General features: G+C 45.7%; 2 long non-coding RNA genes across 4 annotated transcripts in view; one reads left to right on the top strand and one right to left on the bottom strand.

Annotated features, from left to right (window-relative positions):
• Window positions 1-24,283, top strand: part of LOC144819704 (uncharacterized) — a 302,746-nt gene that overhangs the window by 10,564 nt on the left and 267,899 nt on the right. The gene's annotated exons all lie outside the window — the stretch shown is intronic.
• The window catches only part of LOC144819705 (uncharacterized), a 37,274-nt gene that overhangs the window by 10,601 nt on the left and 2,390 nt on the right, over window positions 1-24,283 (bottom strand). For all 3 annotated transcript variants that reach the window (XR_013607522.1, XR_013607524.1, XR_013607523.1), the window contains exon 2: window positions 18,497-18,566. This is a non-coding gene — a long non-coding RNA (uncharacterized LOC144819705). The remainder of the gene's footprint in view (window positions 1-18,496; window positions 18,567-24,283) is intronic.

Raw genomic sequence — 24,283 nt, 5'->3', positions numbered from 1 at the left:
AATTTTTTTGTATGAGTACTTTTGAAAAACAGAGGTACATAGGATTTATTTACTCTAATCACTTACAGTCACACGAACATTGTCATAATCTGTATGTGTTGTAGGCATGGGCAGTTTATAGCTGTGCCTGCTGTCCGGTGATTTTGTGATTGAGACCTTTATGACAGGCCTCCTTCTACAACTACCACAGGGTTGAAAGGTCAGAAGAGTGCATCTACACTCTAAAGGATTTGTTTCCCTGTAGAAATTTTCTAGATTCACGAAGAAATCAGTACATTTCTGTGTTCATTTGTTCCGCAGATCTAGTGTACGAAATAAACATTAAGGGGCATATATGCAATGCCCTTGCAGTACTTTTATGCCACCTGGCAGCACAGTATGCTGGCTGATATTTAGTAGGCCACTTAATGCCACCCTGGGTGGATTTTCATGGCCTTGTAAATATGGAGTAAGGCAATGCCTTAGTCTGCGTGTACAGGGAGTTCCATGTGTGTTGCTGTGGGTTTTCCCACTCAACCCCCATAGATGTTTGATGCTGCCCCAGATTTACAGCATAGCGTAAATGTGGGGCAGAGCCAAAACTAATGTCTTCCCAAAGCAGGCCTAGCGAGTAGAAATGTTTACATTTCTCCATGTTATTTCCTATAGAATGAGGAAACAGCCCCCTTTGATTGTGTTTCTGAAGGAAGGTGTCCCTTCCTGCACAAACACAATAATACCGACAACATGTAAATCCTTGGCAAGGGTGCAAGGGTGCCTGCTTTGGCACAGGGGAGCACAGCTAGAAGGCTTGTGGCACTGCCCTACTACAAATATTGTAAATATAGCCCTAAGTGTTAATAATGTAGGGAGAGAAAAAGAGAAGCAATGTTGAAGTCCACTACAAAGGGTATTCTAAGTTGGGGTGTTTAGTAGCCTTTAGATGTCACCAATAATGCTGGACCTGGTCGTTAGTGGCTGGCACTACCCGCTAAAGCGGGCTTCAAGGCTATAACATTTGCTGATTAAAAAACAACACAGAATGTTCAGAATCTTTTCGCCTTTTAGCTTGCCCTGCAGATGGATTTTAATTAATGATAATTATATTCAAACCTACAGATAAAAACATACCAGTACAGTGTGATGACCATATCCTATTGCTGCATGAAAATAATTGTATTTGTTGGTAGTGGCAATCCATATTGCATAGATGCAAATAAGTAATAAAAAAAAAGCATCAATAGACAATGCAGTCAACAGCAAGGTTAAACATACACTGCATGCACATCAAATGTTACGATAGTTCTTGATCAACCGCTGACAAGTGAGTAGTCACTTGCATAACAAAAGACACAAGGTTTCAGGGTTAAAAAGCAGACATCTATCTTTAGAAATTGTTTTAATGCCACTATCAATAAATATTCGCGGTGTAGAAGCTTTGGGCCTTATTATGATGACAGTAGGACTGACACCGCGCACATTGGTGGCGGTCCCACCGCCATCGGACCCATGGTATCCGCCCGCCATATTACAATGGCAGACGGATGGGTGGCGGTTGGCAAGAACGACTGCCACGCATCTCACAGGCTCCTAGAGCCTGTCAGTGCGGCAGAGGAGGTTGTAGTCCCTACCATGATGGAGGTGCATGCCAGGCCCCGCCTTAGGGATTACAATGTACCTTTCCCCCACCTTTTCATGGAAGTTAACCAGTCATGAATAGGCTGGCAGAAAGGGACTTTAGGGGGCCCATAGCGGGCCCTCCTTCCCCCTGGCCCTTCGATGTGGGCACTGCATGTCACTCCACCATTTGGCAGGCAATGCATGGTGCCTGCCACGTAGTGCAGGGATATGTGCAGTGTCCCTGCTTTGCATTGCGGCGGGTGCTGCAGCCAGCAGCACTCGCCGCTATACAAAGAATAGGCATTGCAACCCTCGTGGTGGAGGTCGCATTGTAATGTCTATGTCGAGACCGCCGACAGCCTGTCGAGTGGTCCAGATTACTAATAAGCCCTTTTATTCTCAAATCAAGTAAAGTAGCACAAATACAGATTTCATGATCAATCACTTCAAATAAAAAAGTTATGTAAATTACATGATTTAAATTTCGACCTCCTGTTTCCGCCAGGAACCCCCAAACTGAAATATAAATGTCTAACATTGTAAAAATACTGATTTTTTTTTCTTCTCCACATTAAAGATCTTGAATACAATTACATAAAGTAAGGTTTGAGGAAATTATAAATAACTTCGATATGCCTATTTTTTATAGTACGTTTTAAAGTCAACTTATGCGGACAGTGACATGTTAGCAATAACTTCTAAAGACGGTAGTTAATATTCTCTGATAATAGAGTTAACACCGTTTTTTATGGGCAAAGCAGTTTCATGCTTTGACAGAAAACGTCCTTTTACATTTATGGTTATAAAGTGTTTTGAAGAGTTTCTGTACACTTACAGAAATAATCTAGTAACTGAGGATTATGTAAGGACAATAAGTAAATTAAACCTCATTCCAACCACCGTCTACAGTAGGGAGGGGAAGAGCTTAACTTTAATATGTGTACTAATTGAAAAAATACGATATCAAGATTATAAATCTTACAAACAGGAAGAGCGTTGGACCATAACGTTTTACAAATAATTACATCAATTGAGGGCCCAAATGCTCTGCCACCATATTTGTTTGAGAATCACTTAGCCTTAGAAACATTTCACTGCTAGCTGTAAATTACAGTTTATCCTATTATCTACAATTACAACCAGATAAGCATAACTGGTTACATGATGTATGTAAAGAAAAGATAATTTTAAGGAAACATACAAAATCACACCCTTGAGTGAAGATTATTTTTTTTAATTTAGGGATGGGTGATGCTAAGGGGAGATGAGGGGTTACTGGGGTTTAGGAATTGGTGGAGTTAAGGGTGATGTACGTTTTCTAGGGATCAGGCGTGGCTGGAGTTTAGGGTGGTGAGGGTATTTTAAGATTCATGAATGAGGAACTTAGGGGTGGGGAGGGATTTTTAGGGTTCAGGGATGGGTGGCATGGAAGGGTTATGAGGTTTTTAAGGTTTTATGGCTGGTTGGAGTTTAGGGCGGGCAAGTGTTTTTAACGTTCAGTCGAGTTTTGGGATTGAGAAGGACTTTTCATGTTCAAGAGTGGGAGGAGTTTAGGGTGGTGTGGAGTTTTAAGGGTTCAGGAATAGGTGGAGTTTATTTGTAGGAAGGGTTTTTAGAGTTCAAGAATGATGACGTTATGGGTTATGAGGGAGTTTAGGGGTCATAAAAGGGTAGTTTACAGGGACAGTAAATGTTTTTTTAGGGTTCAGTGATGAGTGGAGTTTAGGGGTTGTGCAGGAGTTCTAGGGATCAGTGATGGTTGGGGTCTAGGTGTAGAAATTGTTTTTTAGGGTTTAGCAATGGGTGGAGTTTAGTTGTGTTTTATGTTAAGAACTCCACATAAACAAATAATGACCAGAATGCTAAATGAATCAAACACTCACCCCCAGTTAAAAGATCTCAGTTAAATCCATCATACTTTTGCTCATCATGCAATCCTAGTTTAGATGGAGCCATATGCAAATCAGTCTTTTTTTTGAGTTTCAAAAACCTTTATTATCCATTAAGGTAATGAACACAGCTGGTAGCCTACAACCAGAAACTGCTCCACACTCGTAACACATATTGAGCAAGAGACATTCATAGACATTCTACAAATTAACACAGCATGCCGCCTACAACCCCACGGGGCCGGCCGCGTTTCAGTCTGTATCTCCTACTAGCTGGTAGTAACAAAGTGTTCGGATATGAGCAGATCATGACCAGGTATCATCTGTCGGAGAGCCGGTGGATTGCCCGCCAGCCGATGATTGCAATAACATATGGACATATCCATCAGGGTAGCAGTAGGTTTCTTAAAGCCACCCTTCTTGTATTAGTCCCCCAGTTAACTATATACAAATAAAACAAAAACAACAGACCGCACAGCCAGTGCACATGAGGTAATCCTAGTCAATGATGTGTAGTATATACACTCACTTTGCCCAAGACTCAAAGATTAAGTATTCCACGATTGCCATGTAACAACGTAAATTTGTAGGTGTAATGCCACTCAGTATACCTACATAAACACCAAGAACGTCCAAATGCCCCGCCAGTGCCCAGTGTATGAAATCCAACCTTTCTAAGCTTTGCATGCAGCCCAAGTTATTCAGTTCCACAATCAGAGTCTACCCTGGCAAGCATGTATGTAGTATATGGTCCCCAGATGTCATTAGGGCTAGAGTTAGATGGTAACGCCTCGTAGTAACAGGTGAGTTGGTCCCGACCAAGTGCCAAGTCCAACAGCCAGTCCTTCAGAGCAGGTGCCCTCCTTCCCCCCAACACACTGCAACCCTACGTTTAGCCATTTGAAGTGACAGTGACACAAGCCTACGCACCCCCTTCGGTACGGTAGAGACCAAGCCTAGCAGACACATTCGGGGAGTACATTCAATCGCGACTTCAGTCATAGCAGTCAATGTCGCCACCACAGTCGTCCAGAACTCGCAAACTTTGGGACATTCCCAAGCCAAATGCACAAAGTCAGCAGCCTCTGCCCCACAACGTGTACAGTTGTCAGAGTCTCGCAGCCCATATTTACGTAATTGCGCCGGCGTATAATATAATTGATGTAAATATTTATAGTGTATAAGTTTAAAGTTTCCGTTCGCTGCAAGGTTTCCCGTCATGGAGCAGCACTCCTCCCATTCTTCATCCGTTAAGGGCTGCTGAAGCTTATCGTCCCATTTGCGCTTCGAGCGGTCGTCTACCGCACCCTCGTCCTGTACGCCGCACTATATAACCGGGATACCAGTTTCGTTCTGTCTTTTGACATGTATAGGAGCTGCAACGCCTCCAGTGTCGGTGGCTCCGAGGGGAAAGACGAGAACAGGCTTCGTATTGCGGCTCTAAGTCTAACGTATATGAACGTAGCCATACTTGCATTGCCGCCCTTTGCCAAGAAAGCCTGCAATGTAATGAATGTGCCGCCTGGGAAGATATCCCCCATGACCTGCAGACCAGCGGCCCATAGGAGGCGGAGTGCTCCGGCCTCACCCAGCACCGAAATATTGTCATGATGCAAGAGAGGCATCGCCGGTGCGTATAGAGGAAGCTTCCCTGCACGCTTCCCCAGCGCAGTCCAGGCCGCAGACGTGCTCCGAACAGTATCCACCTCGTTCCTCTCAAACACCGAATGGGAGCTTACTACCATGGCTTGTAAGGGCAATGGTTTAACTGCCCCGGTCTCTACCGCCACATGCGGCGTGTAAGGTGGGGCCGACAACCAATATATGATGAAATGTGCCTGGGCACACAAGTAGTAGAGGTGCATATCCGGGACTGAAAAGCCGCCAAACTTATATGGTTTTGTCAGAGTGTCCCAGCCCAGGCGGGGTTTCTTGCCTCCCCATGCCAATGTGAGCAACAGAGAACGAAGTGTAGCAACAAAATGGCTCTTGAGCATCAGCGGGACGTTCACAAATAAATACAAGAATTTAGGGAGGACCACCATCTTTATCAAGACTACCCGATCAGCAAAAGACAATGGCAATTGCTTCCATCTACGCACTTGATCCTCAAGCCTAGAGATCGCCGTTCCATAATTAGCTCTGAGCATTTCGGCCGGGTCTCGGTGCAGCCAGACTCCTAGATAACGGACAGGGTCCGCGGCCCATTCCAGGGGAAAGTTCAGAGAGAACCGCACGGTACTTTCAGTAAGTGGCATAATATCGACTTCGCCCAGTTAATGGACAATCCCGCAAACCACTCAAAGCAAATGTATTACCGTATGACCCCTTCGAGGTGGCTCTCCGGGTCCTTCACATATAGAACCATGTTGTCTGCGTACATAGACACAGCCAACTGCCTCTGCTCAAAGCGCAGAGCCAAGTGTAAATGTCGTTGGCGCAGCATACAGGCCAATGGTTCCATGTTCAGAGCGAATAATAGAGGCGAGAGCGGACAGCCCTGCCTGGTCCCGCACTGTATGGGGAACACGTCTGAAACATGCCCGTTAATCCGATCCCGGGCTACTGGGTCTGCGTACAGCAACTTCACCCAGTTGACAGAGAATAGGGGGACCCCCATACGGTGTAATACTGCGAATAAAAAGTTCCATGCGATAGAGTCAAATGCTTTTGCAGCGTCTAAGAAAACAGCCACAGCTGGCAATTCTGGCTTGATCAAATGGAGGACAGCGAACATAGCCCGTAAATTGTGTGCGGTAGAATGTGACGGAACAAACCCTGACTGGTCCGGTAAGACCATAACTGGGAGGAGCAGGCGTAGCCGCGTAGCCAAGACCTTAGCTAATATTTTCACGTCTGTATTCATTAAGGAGAGCGGCCGATAAGATTCACACTGATCATGCGGCTTGCCGGGTTTAGGCAGCGCGACAATGAGGGCCTCTCTGAGCGTGTCCGGCAGTCGTCCCTGCTCAAAAGATTCCTTGTACATTTCAGCCAGGTGAGGAAGAAGCACATCTACATATTCTTTATAAAATTCGGCGGGGAGACCATCTGTGCCCGCCGCCTTCCCATTCGGCAATGCAGCGATGGCGTCCCTCAGCTCATCAGCCGTTATATGATGCATTAAAAAGTCTTGTTGAGCTTTAGAGAGCCACACCAGTGCTACCTCCTCTAGATATTGTCCCACCTCGTCCTCGCTAGCCGTTTCCCTATGTTCGTACATTCCCTTGTAATATTGTACAAATTGATTCAGAATCCCTGCTGCATCCGTCACGGAACGGTCCTCAACACTAATCCCCTGCACATTACAGTATTTGCCCACGGCTCAGTGATGCGCTCTGCCAGTGCGCGACCGGGTCGTCCGCCTTCCCCATAGTATTGCGCTCTGCGCCTCTTGGATAAGTGGCAAGCTTCCTGATCTGCTAGTTCATTATACTCGTCTACTTTAGACCTTATGTCCGCCAGCAGTGCCTCAGTAGGGGAAATATCATAATGGTGTTCCAGGGTTCTCAGGTCACGCTGCAACCTCGCGAGAGAGTCACGCAGCGACCTAAGATTCCCTGCATGCTTCCCTATACACACGCCCCTAATAGTCGCCTTAAAGGCCTCCCATATAGTGCTCATGCCCTGTACAGATCCAGCGTTTTCGGAAAAATAAAGTTCTATCGCTTCCCGCAATTCCTCTTTAAACACCAGATCCAGCAGTGCTGTGGGTTGTAATTTCCAGGCATACGGAGCAGAAGAATAAGTTGGCAGGTCCATCGCTAGCGCAACTGGTGCGTGATCCGACAACGTACGCGGTAAGTGTTCAACGCTAGAGACCCACACATTCACATCCCGAGTCACTAACCAGAAATCTAATCGGGACCACGTGTCTCGCGCATACGTATAACATGTACCCACTGCGTCCCCAGGGTGACGCAGTCTCAACGCATCCACCAAACCCAGATCTGCCATGCCTTCACACATCACCTTCGCAGCCTTCTTCTCTTGCAGTGGGTGGGAAGTCTTCCTGTCCACACCAGCTTCCAGAACCACATTGCAATCACCCCCTCATACAATAGCAGCTGGTGGCATCTCATACACTCTGTTCCACAGCACTCTATAGAAATCAGGATTGTCTATGTTGGGCCCATAGACATTGACCATTGTAAGTAATGTTCCGCACAGTTTACCATGTAATAGAATGTACCTCCCTTCCTTATCAACCTCCTCACGTACACTCTCAAACGGTATACTCCTTTTGATCAGTATCATAACACCACGAGCATATGTGGAGTACGTCGTGGCCAGCCGAAACCCCACCCACTGTTTAGCTACGGAGACCGCTTTTTGCGCCGTTAAGTGCGTTTCTTGGAGAAAAACGATGTGCGCATTATGACGATTCAGGTACCATATCACCTGTCTAATCTTTTTGGGACTATTGAGACCTCTCACATTCCACGTCATCCAATTAGGTTACTGCTACTGGGCATTCACCAGAAGTATCATATACCTGAAAGAAGCTGAGTCACTGGGCAAATCGTAGTGTGCCTGAAGAAAAAGTGAGGCATACACGTCAAGGCTGTGCTCGTTAGACCGACCCCGACATTCAAGATTGAGTCCATGTAGTACAAGAGGAATCATGCCATGGCTGTACTCGCACAACAAACCCTCCCAACAGGGGAAGATCCAGAAACAGTCCCTCACCCTACCCCCTCCCCCATCAACCCCCCTCCCACTTCAGCCACCCAATCTAGCCAAAGCCATCCAAACCCAAGCCCCAACTCCCCCCCCCCTGTTCATTCATCAATTGGGGTACACCCATGTGGAAGGCGCCAGGGTGCACATCCCTCCCGTACCATACAGAACGGGAGGTGATCAAGCAGTAATTATCGGACATCCATTCAATAACAGAGCACGAGCCCCAATTAAACATTAGAGGGTACACAAAGAATTTCAAGACCATACATTGTCATTCCCTCCTTCCTAAACCCACATCGTCTGACGCACCCTCCTAGCCAGACATGCCATCCCAGCCCACAGCGGCAGGCCGACCCACACATCAGCCCCCGAGCGTTCATGTCGACCACTCCGATCCCGTGTGGCTCGGGAATTCAATTCTCAGCCCATGTGGAGACAGAAATGTTCATAAAATGCGAAGGCGCAGCCCACAGGCCATGCAATCAACAACTACAAGCTTCAGAATGTCTTTGTACACAGTTCAAAGCTCCTCCACGGCCATCTCATCCTCCTCGGGAATCTCGGCAGAGGCACGCTTTTTGCGTTTCAACTTTTTAGCATAGTCCATCGCCGCTTTAGGAGTGCTAAATATTTTATTGTCAGCCGGGGCTCCAATTCAGAGTTTAGCGGGGTAGAACATGGCGTAAGGTACTTCCTCTTTTCGTAAGAATTGTTTGACCGCACTGAATTCCTGCATGCAATTCCAGCCAGTACTCCCCCCTTTTAATACATACAATAGATTTGCACCTTTGTCAGGTTTGGATATGTTAGATTGACCCTCTCCAACAAAGGAAGCTGACCCTGCTGTTCCATCACCAATTCTGATGACTGGAAATCAGGAAACCTTGTGTTCCTTGGCAGGGACTCCCGGAAGAGGCCAAACTATGGTTAATAATCATGTGGATTCTGTCCTCTCTCTTGTAAGTTGGAATATAGCGGGTCTTAACTCCAAATTGAAAATTAAAGAATGGTTGGAGTGGGTCAACAACAACTGTGACATCTTGTTGCTTCAAGAGACCTGGTGTTTAGCCAACCCCACAGTGGAGGGCTTTTGCTGTTATAACTTAAAGGCCTCCGCTTCATCTATGGGACGCCCCAGTGGGGGGCTATCAATCTGGTCTAAGATAAAACCCGGGGTACAAACCAAACAGATCCCTACACCAGGCAAATGTTTTATGGCTGTGAAATACATTAACAGGATGATTTTATGTATAATTAATTTTTATAATAATGACTTTGTTAACCACCCAAATGGAAACTTTTTGGCTTTATTTAATTTTATCGATGAGATCGCGGAGGGGAGGAAGTATGGGTCTTTTGACGGCATCTGTATTGGTGGTGATTTTAATGCTCATATGTTTCGCACTAGTGTTCCATGTCGTAATGGTGAAGAGCTTAAGAATTTATTAGCATCCCGTAACCTAGTGAATTCTATGGAAATTGCTGGAACTAATGCTGAAAACACATCTGCACCTACTTACATAGGCCAAGGCTGTGCTTCCACGATAGATTATATATTTCTTTGTTCTTCCCTGTGTGATGTTATCCAAAAAGCAGAGGTCATTTGTTCTGCATATAGTGACCATTACCCACTTAGAATATATTTAGACAACCCTCAACCCATAAAGGCTGCTTTGAGAACTGAGAATGGGCCAAAGAATCTGGTACTGTCTACCGATAGGCTAAAACTAATATGGAAAGGGGTGGATAATAAAGCTATCCTGGCTAAGGTAATTAAAAAGCATCCTCTGATAATAGAGACATGCTTGTCACTTGATAGTAATGGCGAAGCATTAACTGCTGCATTCAGTAATTTATGCGGGGCCATTAAAAGGGAATCTTCCAAACCTTTTAGGCCCAATACAGATCATAGCCCCCGTTGGTTTGACTCCGCATGCTCAAAGGCTAACAGGGAATTGAGGGCAGGTTTACAACTTAAACCTAGGGATTTTAACCTAGTTAGAGAATTAAGAACTAAATATAAACTTGCCCTGCGGACAAGATCCGAGGCCTTAGTGGTTAACCATTGGGAGTCACTCACAAGGACAGCCTCGCTAAAAGATACTGCGGGGTTTTGGAGAGAAGTTAAATCACTCAGGTCCTTTGGTTCAAACATCCAACCAATCAACTGTAATATAAACGGTGAGGTCTGGGTGGAGCATTTCTCCAAAATCTATACTGTAGCAGCCCCTATCACAGATCCTGTATCCTCATTAAAAAAGGTTAAACAATTGAACTTCTCAATATCTGAGGTGGAAGATGCAATCTTGGAGAGCGCCAGTAATAAAGCCCCTGGTCCTGACGGTCTATCTATTGACCAGATTAAATCGGAAGTCAATTTCTGGGGCCCTTTATTATGCAATCTATTCAATAATTTGTCCGACAGCCTCATCCCTGAATCTTGGTCAAACAGTGTCATCGTACCGATATTTAAGAAAGGTGACAGGTCTGATCCGGCCTGCTACCGTCCGATTTCACTGATTGACAATACACTAAAAGTCCTCGGTAGGGTACTATTTAAGAGGATAAGGGAATGGGCTGATGATAATAACGTGCTTCATTGCAGCCAACTGGGGTTCAGAAGCCATGTGGGCACGGTTGAGCAGTGTCTCAACTTAAATCTGATCATGGCCAAATATATTATTGTTAAGAAATCCCCACTTTATTTAGGTTTTATGGATTTGAGTTCAGCTTTTGATTTTGTCAACCGTTCTAAGTTATGGTCACAATTGCTTGATTATGGTTTAGATGATGCATTAGTATACTTTCTTTCATATCTACATAGGGACCTTAAGGCAAGAGTACGCATTAATAACGAAGGTGAACTATCTGATGATATTTCTATCAGAAGAGGCGTCCGACAGGGCTGCGTACTCGCCCCCTTGCTTTTCATTTTGTATATTAATGGTTTGAGCCCTGCCCTGTGTAAGAATTCCAAGGACGTCCCAATTATTAATGGTTCCCCCATTACTACTTTACTTTATGCGGATGACGCAGTATTAATGGGGCGTACTCCTAATGCTTTGCGTTCATTAATTACAGGGTTTGTTGTTTTTATGTCAGATTTAGGTTTAAATACCAATTTTAAAAAATCATTTATCATGAACTGTGGACCAAAAAGATATAATATTCTTTCAATTAAAAGTGGTGATAATGAATTAAAATGCACCAGCACTTTCCCCTACTTAGGGTTATTGTTCTCCAATACTGGCTCATGGCAGCACCACACTGCCCACGCTAGAAACAAGATTGGTAAATCCATTAACTCAATCTTGTCCCTTCGTCAACCAAGAATGGCTGATGTGATTACGCCCCTGTTAAACATCTACCGTACCCAATGTCAGCCATCTGGGACATATGGAGCAGAAGTGTGGGGCTACTGCAATAGTCTGCCTTTGCAGTTGGAGGAAAATAGATTCTGCAGGAAGGTGCTGGGTGGCACCTCATGCGCACCAACTTTCATTTGTCACCAAGAACTTATGTTGCCATATATAGCGGATTTCATTAGGTCAAGGCCTACGCTTTTTTGGATAAAATTATGGACAAATCCAGCGGCTTCCTTGACCCAAAGCATAATCACAGATTGTCTATTACATGAACAATCCCATCTCATACCCTGGCTTAATGCAGTCAAGACCAGCCTGCTGAGCGTGGGACACGGCTCTTTGTTTAGCTCTCCAAATACCATTGTCCCTGCTCACAAGAATATTGTTAAACGGGCACTATTTGAAATATATAAAGACGAACGTATGAGAACTGTGTTAATGAAACCTGCTATTATCAAATATCTTCCACTAACTGAGACAGGAAATGATAAGATAAATAAACCTTATAACCCTTGTAGATATTTGTCGAAACCAATAGCAAGATGGAACCGGAGCCTTCTATTTAGGTTCCGAGATGGTAGTATTGTAAATCTATTGAGTTTTCCACTTGGCTATAACAAGAATTTAGAAGAACTTGATTGTCCTTGTTCTGCCGGAGGGAAACAAAGTTTATTGCATTACTCTATTTTCTGTGGCCACTACAAACTGTATACCCATCACTATTTAATGCCGATATTTCGAAAATATAATTTGAGAGATCATAAATTGGCATTTAAATTTTTGCAAATGTTACCAACTGATGATGTTATATACAATACAAGCTGCTTCATAAAAGCCTGTGTGAAATCGAGGGCAAGTATGGAACATGCATAATTGGTCTATGTACGTATAATGCACTTTAATTCTATAATAGAACTAGGTCAGATGATTAATTATACGTACGGAATCAATGACTATTGGCATCGGCTAAACAGAAATCCATGATGCATCTTCTAACTGTGTAACGTTTTATACTACTGTATCATGCACTTTATACAACATGCTGCTTATGCCCAATTGGGTTGTTTTTAATCTTTTTATATGTTTTTAATGCATTTTTAATGTTTCATTCTGTATGTACTTTTATGGATTTACTATAATCCGAATAAAGATCATTTCATTCATTCATCCTTTCTGGCCGCCTGAACCGCTGCAGTGAAGTCCGGGAAAAACTCTAGCTTGTTCCCTTGGTGTTCTATTGCGCCTTTCTCCCTTGCCATTCTCAAAATGGCGTCCCAGTCTCTATAGTTTAGAACTCGGGCAATTACTGGCCGTGGAGGGGAGCCCGGTGGCGGTCTGGTCGCCAGCGACCGATGTGCTCGCTCAATAATAAACATGGCTGACAGTTGTTCAGTCCCAAAGATGTCAGTAATGAGGCGCTCCATAAATACCTCCATTCTCCCCACATTTGTCGATTCCGGCAGGCCCGTAACGCGGATGTTATTGCGTCGCGAGCGCGCCTCCAAGTACTCCTTCTTTGCTTTAATGACCGCCAAAATCTTATCCATATCCGAGGCCTTATCTGTGACTGCTGTTAGTCGGTCCTCAGTAGCCGAGACCCTCTGCTCAACCTCCCCCAGGCGAGCATTATGTTTTTCCAGTTGCGTCGACATATGATCTAGCCGGTGATTGACTGCGGACATGGCACCTTCAATAGATTGCAGCGATTTTTGCATGGCCGCCACCATTGCCTCCAGTTTAGGTGTCCCGCCAGACGCCATTTCAGAGTCCGAGTCAGAGGATTGACCCCGGTCCGGTCTGCCCATGTCTGTGGAAGTTCCGCAGCCTCAACCCCAACTTTGCAAATATCCAGGGGGCCTGTAGTGCCCACAAAGTATTCAGAGACCAAACGCACCAGGTGGCACCCCCACGCCCTGATCAAACACAAAGTGGAGGTGGACACTCAATGTTCATGGGGTCATGTACAACGAAATTTGTCCGCCGAGATCGGGCTATGATGTAGAACTGCAGACGGCCCCACTCTCCAGCCGGTCGGCAATGCGCACGCGCCCGCCTGCTTCGGCTCGAATGTTACCCGAGGCCGGGGATTGTAGGCCCACACACTGGATGTCAGCAAAGCCTAGAGGCGCAGACCGTGTATATTTGGGACTCTCAGCCTCGATCTAGCCCACGCTGTGCAACCGCACGCATGGCAGCCAGGCCTGCAGCACGTCCCCCCCAGCCCCAGCCACAACTTGCAGAGGGAGGCCGCGCACAAGGCCCGATACCGCCTCCACAGTCCCAGGCCGCGCCCGACCCCTACCCCACGAACCGCAGCCGGCACCAGAGACGTCCGGGCGCCGCCAGTCGCCACCACTCTCGTTTCTCCGATCTCTGGCTGGGTCCCGGCCAGTCTGGCAGCCGTCCTCTCAGGGCCCGTCACCCGCGCTGCTCTCCGGGCCGTTAGAAGCCTCTCCCCCAGGCCACACCTTCACCACGATCTCGGGATGGGAAACAGGAGAAGCCAGCCGGGCTCCGCTCCACCGGGTCCTCCGAACGCCTCCCATCGCCGCCTGTATAGCCGCTGGTGGGGGAGCCCCCATGGCAGGCCCCGTCCGTGCGCTCAGCCAGCCCTCCGGGCCCGCCACCAGGCCCGTCGCAGCTCATGGTGTTTCAAAAGCTCCTCGGGCAGCAGAAGCTTCAGAGCCACCCACGAAGCAAACTCCGGGGTCAGGATGTTTGTACGCCCCAACGGAGCGTTTCACAAAGCAGAATGTGCAGGATTATTAACGGATTTTGGCTTGATCCGACGGAGCCTCACTAACGTGCGGCCATCTTGTCTCGCGCCCTCTAGCGCCCCATGCAAATCAGTCTTGATCCTGCTCCTCATGGGAATGGTCCAGCCTGAACTATCAAGCCAGGTCCTCCCTGAGCCAGAAATAAGCATCCTAGGACCGGTTTTGGGTTATCAACCTTCATCAGCCAGGCTAGCTTGAATCCAGTGGTACAGTATCTGATGAGGGGCGATACCCCAAAACCAATCCCTGGATACTTGTTTCTGGTCCAGTAAGGACCTGGCCTGGCAGTTTGAGCTGGACTGTTCTCATGGGACGCAGGGTCAAGTCTAATTTGCATATGGCTGGGTATAAACTGAAATGGCATGGGGAGCAAAAAAAAACGATGGATTTAGGGCCAGGGATCTGTACTGGGGTCAGTGTTTGACATTGTTCAGCATTTTGTCCATTAATTCTTGTTTGCTTACGTTAAGTGTTGCAAAAGGAACAATTGATGGATAGAATGCAGAACTATGTCATATATTCACCCCAGAACAGAGATCTGGGGCCAAATCCATCGTTTTTTGCTCACCATGCCATTCCAGTTTGGACCCAGCTATATGCAAATCAGTCTTGACCCTGTGCCCAATGGGAACAGTACAGCCCGAACTGCCAGGCCAGGTCCTCCCTGGACTGGAAACAAGCATCCTAGGACCGGTTTCGGGCTTTCAGCCCTCATCAGCCAGGACAGCTTGACTCCAGTGGCATTGAGAGCAAGGGACCCACGGCTGGGCATACACGTCCCACTCAGGGTGACAAATGCAAAAAGAACAATTGATGGACAGAATGCAGAACAATGTCATACATTCACCCCAGTACAGAGATCGGGGCCAAATTCATAGTTTTTTGCTCACCATGCCATTCCAGTTTGGACCCAGCCATATGCAAATCAGTCTTGACCCTGTGCCCAGTGGGAACTGTCCAGCCCGAACTGCCAGGCCAGGTCCTCCCTGGACTGGAAACAAGCATCCTAGGACCGGTTTCAGGCTTTCAGCCCTCATCAGCCAGGATAGCTTGACTCCAGAGGCCTGGAGAGCACTGGACCCACGTCTGGGCATACCCGCCCCATTAGGGATGACAAATGCAAAGAAAACAATTGATGGACAGAATGCAGAACAATGTCATACATTCACCCCAGTACAGTGATCTGGGCCCAAATCTATCGTGTTTTTTGCTCTCCGTGCCAATCCAGTTTGGACCCAGCCATATGCAAATCAGTCTTGACCCTGTGCCCATTCAGCATTCCGTCCATCATTTTTGCAGTTACGCTTTTTGCCCTAAGTGGGATGGGTATGCTCAGACATGGTTCTCTTGCCTACTTTGCCACTGGATTCAAGCTAAACTGTCTGATTAAGGCTGAAATACCCTGATACCGGTCCCAGGATGCTTGTTTCCGGTCCAGGGAGGACCTGGCTTGGCAGTTCGGTCTGGACTGTTCCCATGAAGCAAAGGGTCAAGACTGATTTGCATATGGCTGGTCCATACTGGGGTGGCCTTGTGGGCAAAAGAACAATGGATTTAACCCTGGTCTTTTGACTGGGGAAGAATGCCTGAATCTTTCATTATTCCGTCCCTCATTTGTTGCAATTACACTTTTCGCCCTAAGTGGGATGGGATGGGTATGCCCAGACATGGGTCCCTTGCCCACTGTGACACTGGATTCAAGCTAGCCTGGCTGATGATGGGTGAAATACTCTGAAACTGGTCCCTTGATGCTTGTTTCCGGTCCAGGGAGGACCTGGCTTGGCAGTTCGGTCTGGACTTTTGCCATGAGGCAGAGGGTCAAGACTGATTTGCACATGGCTGTGTCCAAAATTTGGTGGCATAGTGGGCAAAAGAACGATGGATTTAACCCAGATCTTTTTGGGACAATGTCAACATTCCGTCCATCATTTGTTGCAGTTACGTTAAGAGTTGGGCAGAGTTTAGGGGTCAGATGTGTGTTGGACGGGATCTTAGGGGTCAGAAATGGGTACATGTTATGCCTGGAGTGGTTTTTGTAGGCCACAGATATGGATGGTGTTTACTGGTATAAAGAGATCAGTGAATTAAATGTGTCCAAAGTAATGGCTTCACAATATAAAAGATGTAAATGCAAAATAATGTCCCCTGATGTAAAGGATTGAAATTAATACCTTCAACAAAATGTTTCTGAAAGTAAGGCCTGCAGACATGTCACTTACACTTTAAAAAATAAGTATGCAAAAGCCAATTAAAAAAAAGAGTTTCTATTAATTTCCTTCGATGAAATGGTAAATGCCATCCATCCTGAACATTTCCATTAAACTGTTCAGATGAAATGGTTTCTCAGTAATGGTATTCCATTATTTTGTTTTTCTATAAAATCACATATAACCCTGGTTACAAGGTTTAGAACTGTAGAATCAATCTTCCATGAAAATAATTTGCAAATGAAACTCATGACTTCGCTGTTCAAAACATTAAATACTAGACTGTTTAGCATCCTTCACTCCCTAACTGGTGAGTTATAAAATCACTAAATTACAGACATAGGCCAAGTTGTTCAGTTTTACACCACCCAATTTTCATGATCTATAAATTCAAAAAGATCAGCAATATATAATGAAAAAAAATTAGTTACCAAGGCACACTCCACTTTCATATCATTAGCCGTACAAATTGTAGGGGAAAGTCCCAAGCCACTATACACCTTTTTGCACCCAGGTATTTGCATAACATTCTTCTAAAAAATGTAACAAACTACCATCAATTTCACAAGGGTGTAATTCAAACCAAAGGCAATTCCTGTCTATCTTGTTGAAAGCCAAAGTGTAATAGACAAAGAGCTTGACTCAGGTTTGTTTAAAAGTATGAGTCAACGGAATATTAAATTCTATGATGTCAATGCAAAAACTGGCTCTAAAAACCAGTGTGGATAATTTTCAAAAAACATTTTTCATGTGCACTTTCAAAAAAATTTGCCAATAGCAATTTGGCATACTATTTATCATAAAAGTCCAATACTGCAATTAAATAATATTTTTAGGATATTAATGTGAGCCTCTCTTTTACAGAGGTTACAAAAAAGATCATTTCCAAGTACATTGTATAATCCCAAGATTGCATATGATAGTGAATAAAACACTTAGGGCCAGATGCAGGTAAAGTACATTTATCTAAAATACAGAATTTTACCGATTCGGTATTTTAGAACTGGTAAATGCTATGTAGCAAACAAATCGGTAAAAATTAGCGAATCGGTAAAATTCGGGTATTTACCGAATCGGTATTTACCAATCCGGTAATTGCCATTCATTCCTATGGGCCTGGAGGCCGTTAGGAATGAATGGCATTTACCGAATCGGTAAATACTGATTCAGTAAAATGGGGGACACATTCAAGGGGGCCAGGGTGTCACTTTGACACCCTGTTGCACCCCTGAATCGTGCTTGTGTGCAGATGTAGCACACATACATGCCCTAAGGGCATGTATGTCTGCCACATGGCACAGTTGAAAATGCACTGATTTGCATTTTCAACGGTATTCCTTATTTACCACCAACTTATAGTTGGTGGTAAATAACGAATCCTAAAATGGGAAAAGCACTCATTTGAGTGCTCCATGCATTGCAAATTCGGTAATTTACCAATACGGTATTTTAAGGAATCGGTAATTACCGATTCCTTAAAATACTGAATCGGTAAATATATCGAATTTGCAATTTAGGCCACCTACATCCCAAATGCCCAATACCAGTCGGTAACGGCCGAAATTCGGTAATTTCAGCCGTTACCAACTGGTATTGGGCCACCTACATCAGGCCCAAAGTTTGCTAAATCTGAGTGGGATTATGTTTAGGACACAGCAGTGGGAATACCGAAATGTTTCACTTTCAAAGGCAGTCTTGTTTTCTTTCATGAGAAGTGACCATCCAGCAGCACACTGAGAGCCATTCATGTGTTGGGATGTTGGGGGAGTTGCTTATAATATTTGGCAATGTGAGTATGTTAACATGTAACACCACGTAGCCATTATAAGGAAACATATTATTACGTTCGAGGAGGGGCTGTTTCCTGCATAACAATAATGAAGTACAGAGGAAGATACTTGAACTAAGACATTATTAAACAGTAAGACCCACAATGTATTGCAATTGTTGTTTATGTTTAACACACCATCACTCACCGAAATGCAAACCGCTAAGGCCAGAAGGCAGGACAACACAACCAAGGTCCTCATGTTTACTTAATGCTGTCTAAAAATAAAGAAACACATTTCACATTAGAAGTGTATTTTTTAGCTTTTCTCTCTAACACTGTTTGGAAGAATGTTTCCAATAACTTTTGGGTTTATTTTATTAAATGTTCCTCAATAATAATAATATTGGAATCTATACATATGTAGCATGAAATGCAGGAGTGCTGAAAGACATGGAGACTGACACAACAGATTTGACATGTTGAGGTTAAATTAGGTGTGTAAAAGCAAGAATCAGATTTGCAAGAATTTGGAAAGTGCACTTCTGAGGGCAGAACTGTGGTGAGTCAGAGTTTATGGACTCGACCATTTATGGGGGCATCCTGAGAAAGTGGGTGAACCTCCTAAAACTCACTTTTTGGCCATTCATTTACTTTTCGTAGGTAGTTTCTCATACTGGCAGCAGGCAAAAACCTGGACCTATCAAAGCAGGAATAATTGATTTTTCATGTTAGAAGTCAGAAAGGAACCCCATATATTTAACCCCTTAGGTGCTGAGCACAGCCTGTAGCCGTCTTCAGCAACAGTGCTTATGAGCTTAGGACAGTACCGGGCTGTCCTATCTCCAAAGGCAGGAAATCCCTGTGGTGCGATAAATAGAGGGGTTATCTTTGATATTATTTTATCCTCTGGAGCTGGGGAAGAGAAAGAGAAGCAGACGGGAGAGGCATCATTGGAAAGGGGAGAATCGCTCCTTTCCAATGTTATCCTTTGCCAAGTGGATCCGTGCTTGGGGATCACCACAGGAGGGCAAGTTCTAAGTCAAGATCCTCCCACTAGACCCCAGGGACCATTTTTAAGGGGAGAAGCACCCCCCTAGCAATGGGCAAATGCTTGTTCCTCCCCCAGGCCCAGAAGTCATACTGCCAGCCCCAGGGGGCAGATTGGAGGGTCTTACTTTTAATCTGCCCCTGGGGGCGGAAAGCCCACTAGACACCGTGGAAAGCAACATGAGTGGGGGCGTCCCTTAAAGGTATCAGGCCTAGCCCCCCCTCACCTACCCATACAGCCACCAGCAGTCTTTCTGCAGATAGGAGGTGTTTTGGGGCAGAAAGCACACTAGACCACCAGGGATTATATTTGCAAGGGGCAATGGGATAGTGCTCCTCCCTGCCCCTGAGTCCAGAAGTCTTTCTGGCCCCAGGGACATATTGGAGGTTCATACCTCCAATCTCCCCTCCAGGGGGCAGGGGGGACAGAAAGCCCACCAGCCACCAAGGATGGAGGCAGCCCTCCCGGGCACTAGGCCTAGCCCCCGCCTACCCATGCAACTCCAAGCAGAATTTCTGCGCCCTGTCGTAGGTAGATAGGTGGCAATTTCTTCCAATCTGCCCCCGCTGGGGGACAGAAAGCCCACTACACCACCAGGGATTATATTTGGAGGGGGTTAAGGCTCCCCCAGGCCTAAAAGTCTTCTGTCCCCATTGGGCAGATTGGAAGTTATTATCTCCAATCTGCCCCCGAGGGGAGGGCAGAAAGTCCATTAGACACCAGGGATTCATTTTTGTGGCTAAATGGGTTGGGGCGGCCTACCTAGGCATTGGGCTTAACCCCACCCTTCATAGGACCCGAAACAGTCTTTCTGCCCCCGCCAGGAGGCAGATAAGTGGTCTTTAACTCCCATGACAGACACAAATCAAACCAGGGTCCCACAAGACTCCCCATGACCTTGGGTTGATGTTTGCCTGTCAAGTGCACTAAGCCCAGCCACACAAGTGAGGTAATATTTTTATATGGTCAAGTGGGAGAACACTGGGTCGTAGGAATTTTGTGGATTCTTACTGATTCCAGAAGTTTATGTCACAGAAATGCAAGGTAAATGTGCAGTTTAGGCAAAGATTGAGGTTTCCAGGGCATTGCAGGGAAGAAAACTTTGTAGGAGCCACGTGAAGGATACCACCCTGGACTCCATTTGGTGTCTAGCTTTCAGAAATGTCTGGGTTTGGTAGGTTTACCCAGATGGTTATCGATCCCTGAATAGAAAAACCCACAACCCCAGTGCCAAATCAGATCATTCTTGACAAGAAATGTTGATGTCTCCACATTGTATTTTGGAGCCATTTCTGTTGTGTTTTTAGGCCTACCCACACAAGTGAGATACCCTTTTTATCAGGAGACTTCGGAGAATGGTAGGTGGCAGGAAATGTGTGGCTCCCTGCAGATTCCAGAACTTTCCATCACAGAAATGTATACAAAATGTGAGTTTTTAGTCAAGGTTTGAAGTTTGCAAGGGCTTGTGGGTAAGAAATCCTTTTGAGAGTCATACAAGTCACTTCACCCTGGATTCCCCCGGGTGTCTTAGTCTGTAAAAATGTAAAGATTTGTTAGGTTTCCTTAATTGCCGGCTGAGCCAGGGACCATGATCCACAGCTAGCTGCACTTCAAAAAAAGGATCAGTTGTCTATTGAAAAATGTGATGTGTCCATGTTGTGTTTTGAGGCTTTTACTGTTGTGGGCACTATTCTTACCCACATGGGTGAGGTACCATTTATGTCTGGTACTGGCTGGTAGTACATTTGTGGCTCTCCAGAGATTCCTGAAGTTTTCCTCAAAGAAATGTGAGGTAATTGTATGTTTTTAGTCAAAGTTTGACATTTGCAAAGGTTTCTGGGTATGAAATTCTGGTGGGAACCACACAAGTCATCCTACTCTGGAGTCCTCTAGCTGTCTAGGTTTAAAAAATGTTCAGGTTTGCTAGGTTTCCCTTGGTGTTGGCTGAGCTAGGGCCTAAAATCCACAGCTAGCCACACTACAAGAAAACGGTCCGTTTTCAGTGGAAAAAATTTGATGTGTCCATGTTGTGCTTTGAGGCCATTTCTGTTACGGGCACTAGCTCCACCCAAGTAAAAGTGGTACAATTCTTATTAGGATACTTGGGGTAAAGCTGGGTGGTAGGAAATGTGTGTCTCCACACAGATTCCAGATTTTTTTCTCACTGAAATATGAAGAGATATGTGTGTTTGAGGATTGCAAAGGTTTCTGGGAAAGACAACTAGGAGGAAGCCACACAAGTCACCCCACCCATGATTCCCCTAGTTTTAAAAAATGTACAGGTTTACTAGGTTTCCCTGGGCACCTGCTGAGCTACGGCCCACAATTCACAGCTATCCACATTGAAGAAAAGGAGCAGTTTTCATTGGAAACAAATGTAATCTGTCCATATGGTCTTTTGGCCCTTTTCCTGTTACAGGCACTGGGCCTACTCACACAAGTGACATTCATTTTTTATCGGGAGACGTGTGGCAATACAGAATAGTAGAACATTTGCATCAATTGTATTTTTCCGAATTCATGCCTTCCAAATGTAAAGCAGTGTGTAAGAAAGAAGATACTTGGATAAATGACCTATGAATCACATGGTAGTATGGGTACCCAAAAATTCAGAGATGTACAAATAACCACTACTCATAAATTCTGTAGCTGGTATCTATTTCAGAAATACATTGGTTTCTTTGATACCCATTTTTTAGGTCTCGGAACTGCGAACAGATTGCGAAGCAATCTGTTGTTCCGAGACTCTATTGTAATCATTCTCGGTTTCAAGGAGTCAAGGGAGACAGACAATTGCGGTGCACGCGCAACCTTGGAACTGGGACCAGGTCGCGCGCCTCCTGTCTCCCATGGCTCCTTGGAAGCAGACTCACATGCACACACACACACACACACACACACACACACACACATACAGCCCCCCCGCCGCGCATACACACATACAGGCCCCCCCCGCCGCGCATACACACACAGAACCCCCCCTTACACACACAAATCTCCTACCTCGTCTCGGCTTGTCATCGCGCTCCCTTGCCCCCGCTCCTCTGGTGCGCGCGCACCACTGGTTTCTATTCCCGCGTCGGCTGGTTTCGATTCCGTGCTCGTGCTTGTAATCCCTTATAATTATTATTTTTGTCAAGGCGACATCTGTCAAAACTTACAGACTGATCCGCCTAAAAAATCTCAGACCCTCATTTGAGGAAGATGCGACCCCTCGGTGTAATCTTACGCGTAACCTTTTGTTTTAACGAATACGGCTCTAAGCTCTTGTTAGTAGCGGAGATTATGTTTAAGATGAAGTAATATTTTTCTGTTTTTTTGCAACACGTACAACGAAATAGCCTGTATTAGAAGAAAGTTGTCCACACGGGTCGGAACTATTTATGTCTCCCACAACTCGTAGTGAGCGGCTCTCCACCGGATCCCTCCGCAGTGCGCGCGGGCGTTCTTGTGTCGTTGACGCCGCCTGAGGGAGCTGTTGCGCACTTGTGGCGGGTGCCGTGTTCGGAAGCCTGAGGCTGCAGCGCTGGCTCCAGCTGAGGACGTACGAGGTAAGGTCGGCGGGCTGGTGTTATTTTAAGTGTCCGGGCGTCTCAACTAATTAATAGGAGGGGCAGGTTATTGTTTGTTTAGTGAATAATTCAATCCGCATACAGGAAGTAATCCAATAGTGTATTGTCTGGAGCTCCCTGGTTACAACACCATAGCTTTCAAGTTTTCAGCTTGTTTTCGGTCCAGGGAGGACCTGGCCTGGCAGTTCGGCATGGGCTGTTCCCATAGGGAGCAGGGTCAAGACTGATTTGAATATGGCTAGGTCCAAACTAGGAGTAGCGTGGTGAGCAAAAAACACAAATGATGGATATCCGATTAACCCTAGATCTGTGACTGGGGGTGTGAATTGGGAGGATGTGGCCTAACGGCCAGACCCGTTGACCTCGAAGCTGGGGAAACGGGTTCGAGTCTCAGCAGAGATGCTCAAAATCCTGTGATTCGAGGGAAATCACTCCATCTCGGCGTGAAAGAAGAAAAAAAAAACTGCAGAAAGTTGGCTTCTCTCTGCTACTTTACCTGCGCTGTACATTGTGAGCAAATGAATGTCTCATTCTGTCGGTATAGTAAATAGCTGTAATTTTTAAATAGATGTGTTGTAAAATAGAACGATGATGTAATTATTAGCCTCCTTTCCCCCATTCCCCGTCACATCTTTCTTCTTAATTTGGTTGGAACCATGACCCCCCCCCCATTACTGTTCTACAGTGAGTGCAGAGTGAATGCGAGAGTGACAGTGAGTGCAGAGTGAGTGCGAGAGTGACAGTGAGTGCAAAGTGAGTGCGAGAGTGACAGTGAGTGCAGAGTGAGTGCGAGAGTGACTGAGTGCAGAGTGAGTGCAGAGTGCATGCGAGAGTGACTGTGCAGAGTGAGTGCAGCGTGAGTACGAGAGTGACAGTGAGTGCAGAGTGAGTGCGAGAGTGACAGTGAGTGCGAGAGTGACAGTGAGTGCAGAGAATGCGAGAGTGACTGTGAGTGCAGAGTGACAGTGAGTGCGAGTGACTGTGAGTGCGAGAGTGACTGTGAGTGCCAGAGTGACTGTGAGTGCCAGAGTGACTGTGAGTGCCAGAGTGACTGTGAGTGCCAGAGTGACTGTCAGTGCAGAGTGACTGCAGAGTGATATTGACTGCGGAGTGACAGTGACTGCAGTGTATGAGTGTGCAGGGTGAACACATGGATAAAACATTGCCATTTACAATGCCATTACCTCTAACTCAAAAAAATCCGAGACCTATTGCATTTCTAATGCTTGTCACTCTATATTTTACCTTATGAATTGCTCAGTACCCGGTACACAATGAAAAATCATTGCAAGGTGCAGTTCAGTTGTTGGTTCAGGGTACCTCAGGTTCTTGAAGAACCTACAAACTCTATATATATAAATCCCCACAGCCA

Source organism: Lissotriton helveticus, chromosome 2_1, assembly GCF_964261635.1.
Source record: "Lissotriton helveticus chromosome 2_1, aLisHel1.1, whole genome shotgun sequence".
In the NCBI taxonomy this organism is placed as follows: Eukaryota; Metazoa; Chordata; class Amphibia; order Caudata; family Salamandridae; genus Lissotriton; species Lissotriton helveticus.
The sequence above is the reverse complement of the archived record's forward strand: the minus strand, read 5'-3'. Positions and strand labels throughout refer to the sequence as shown.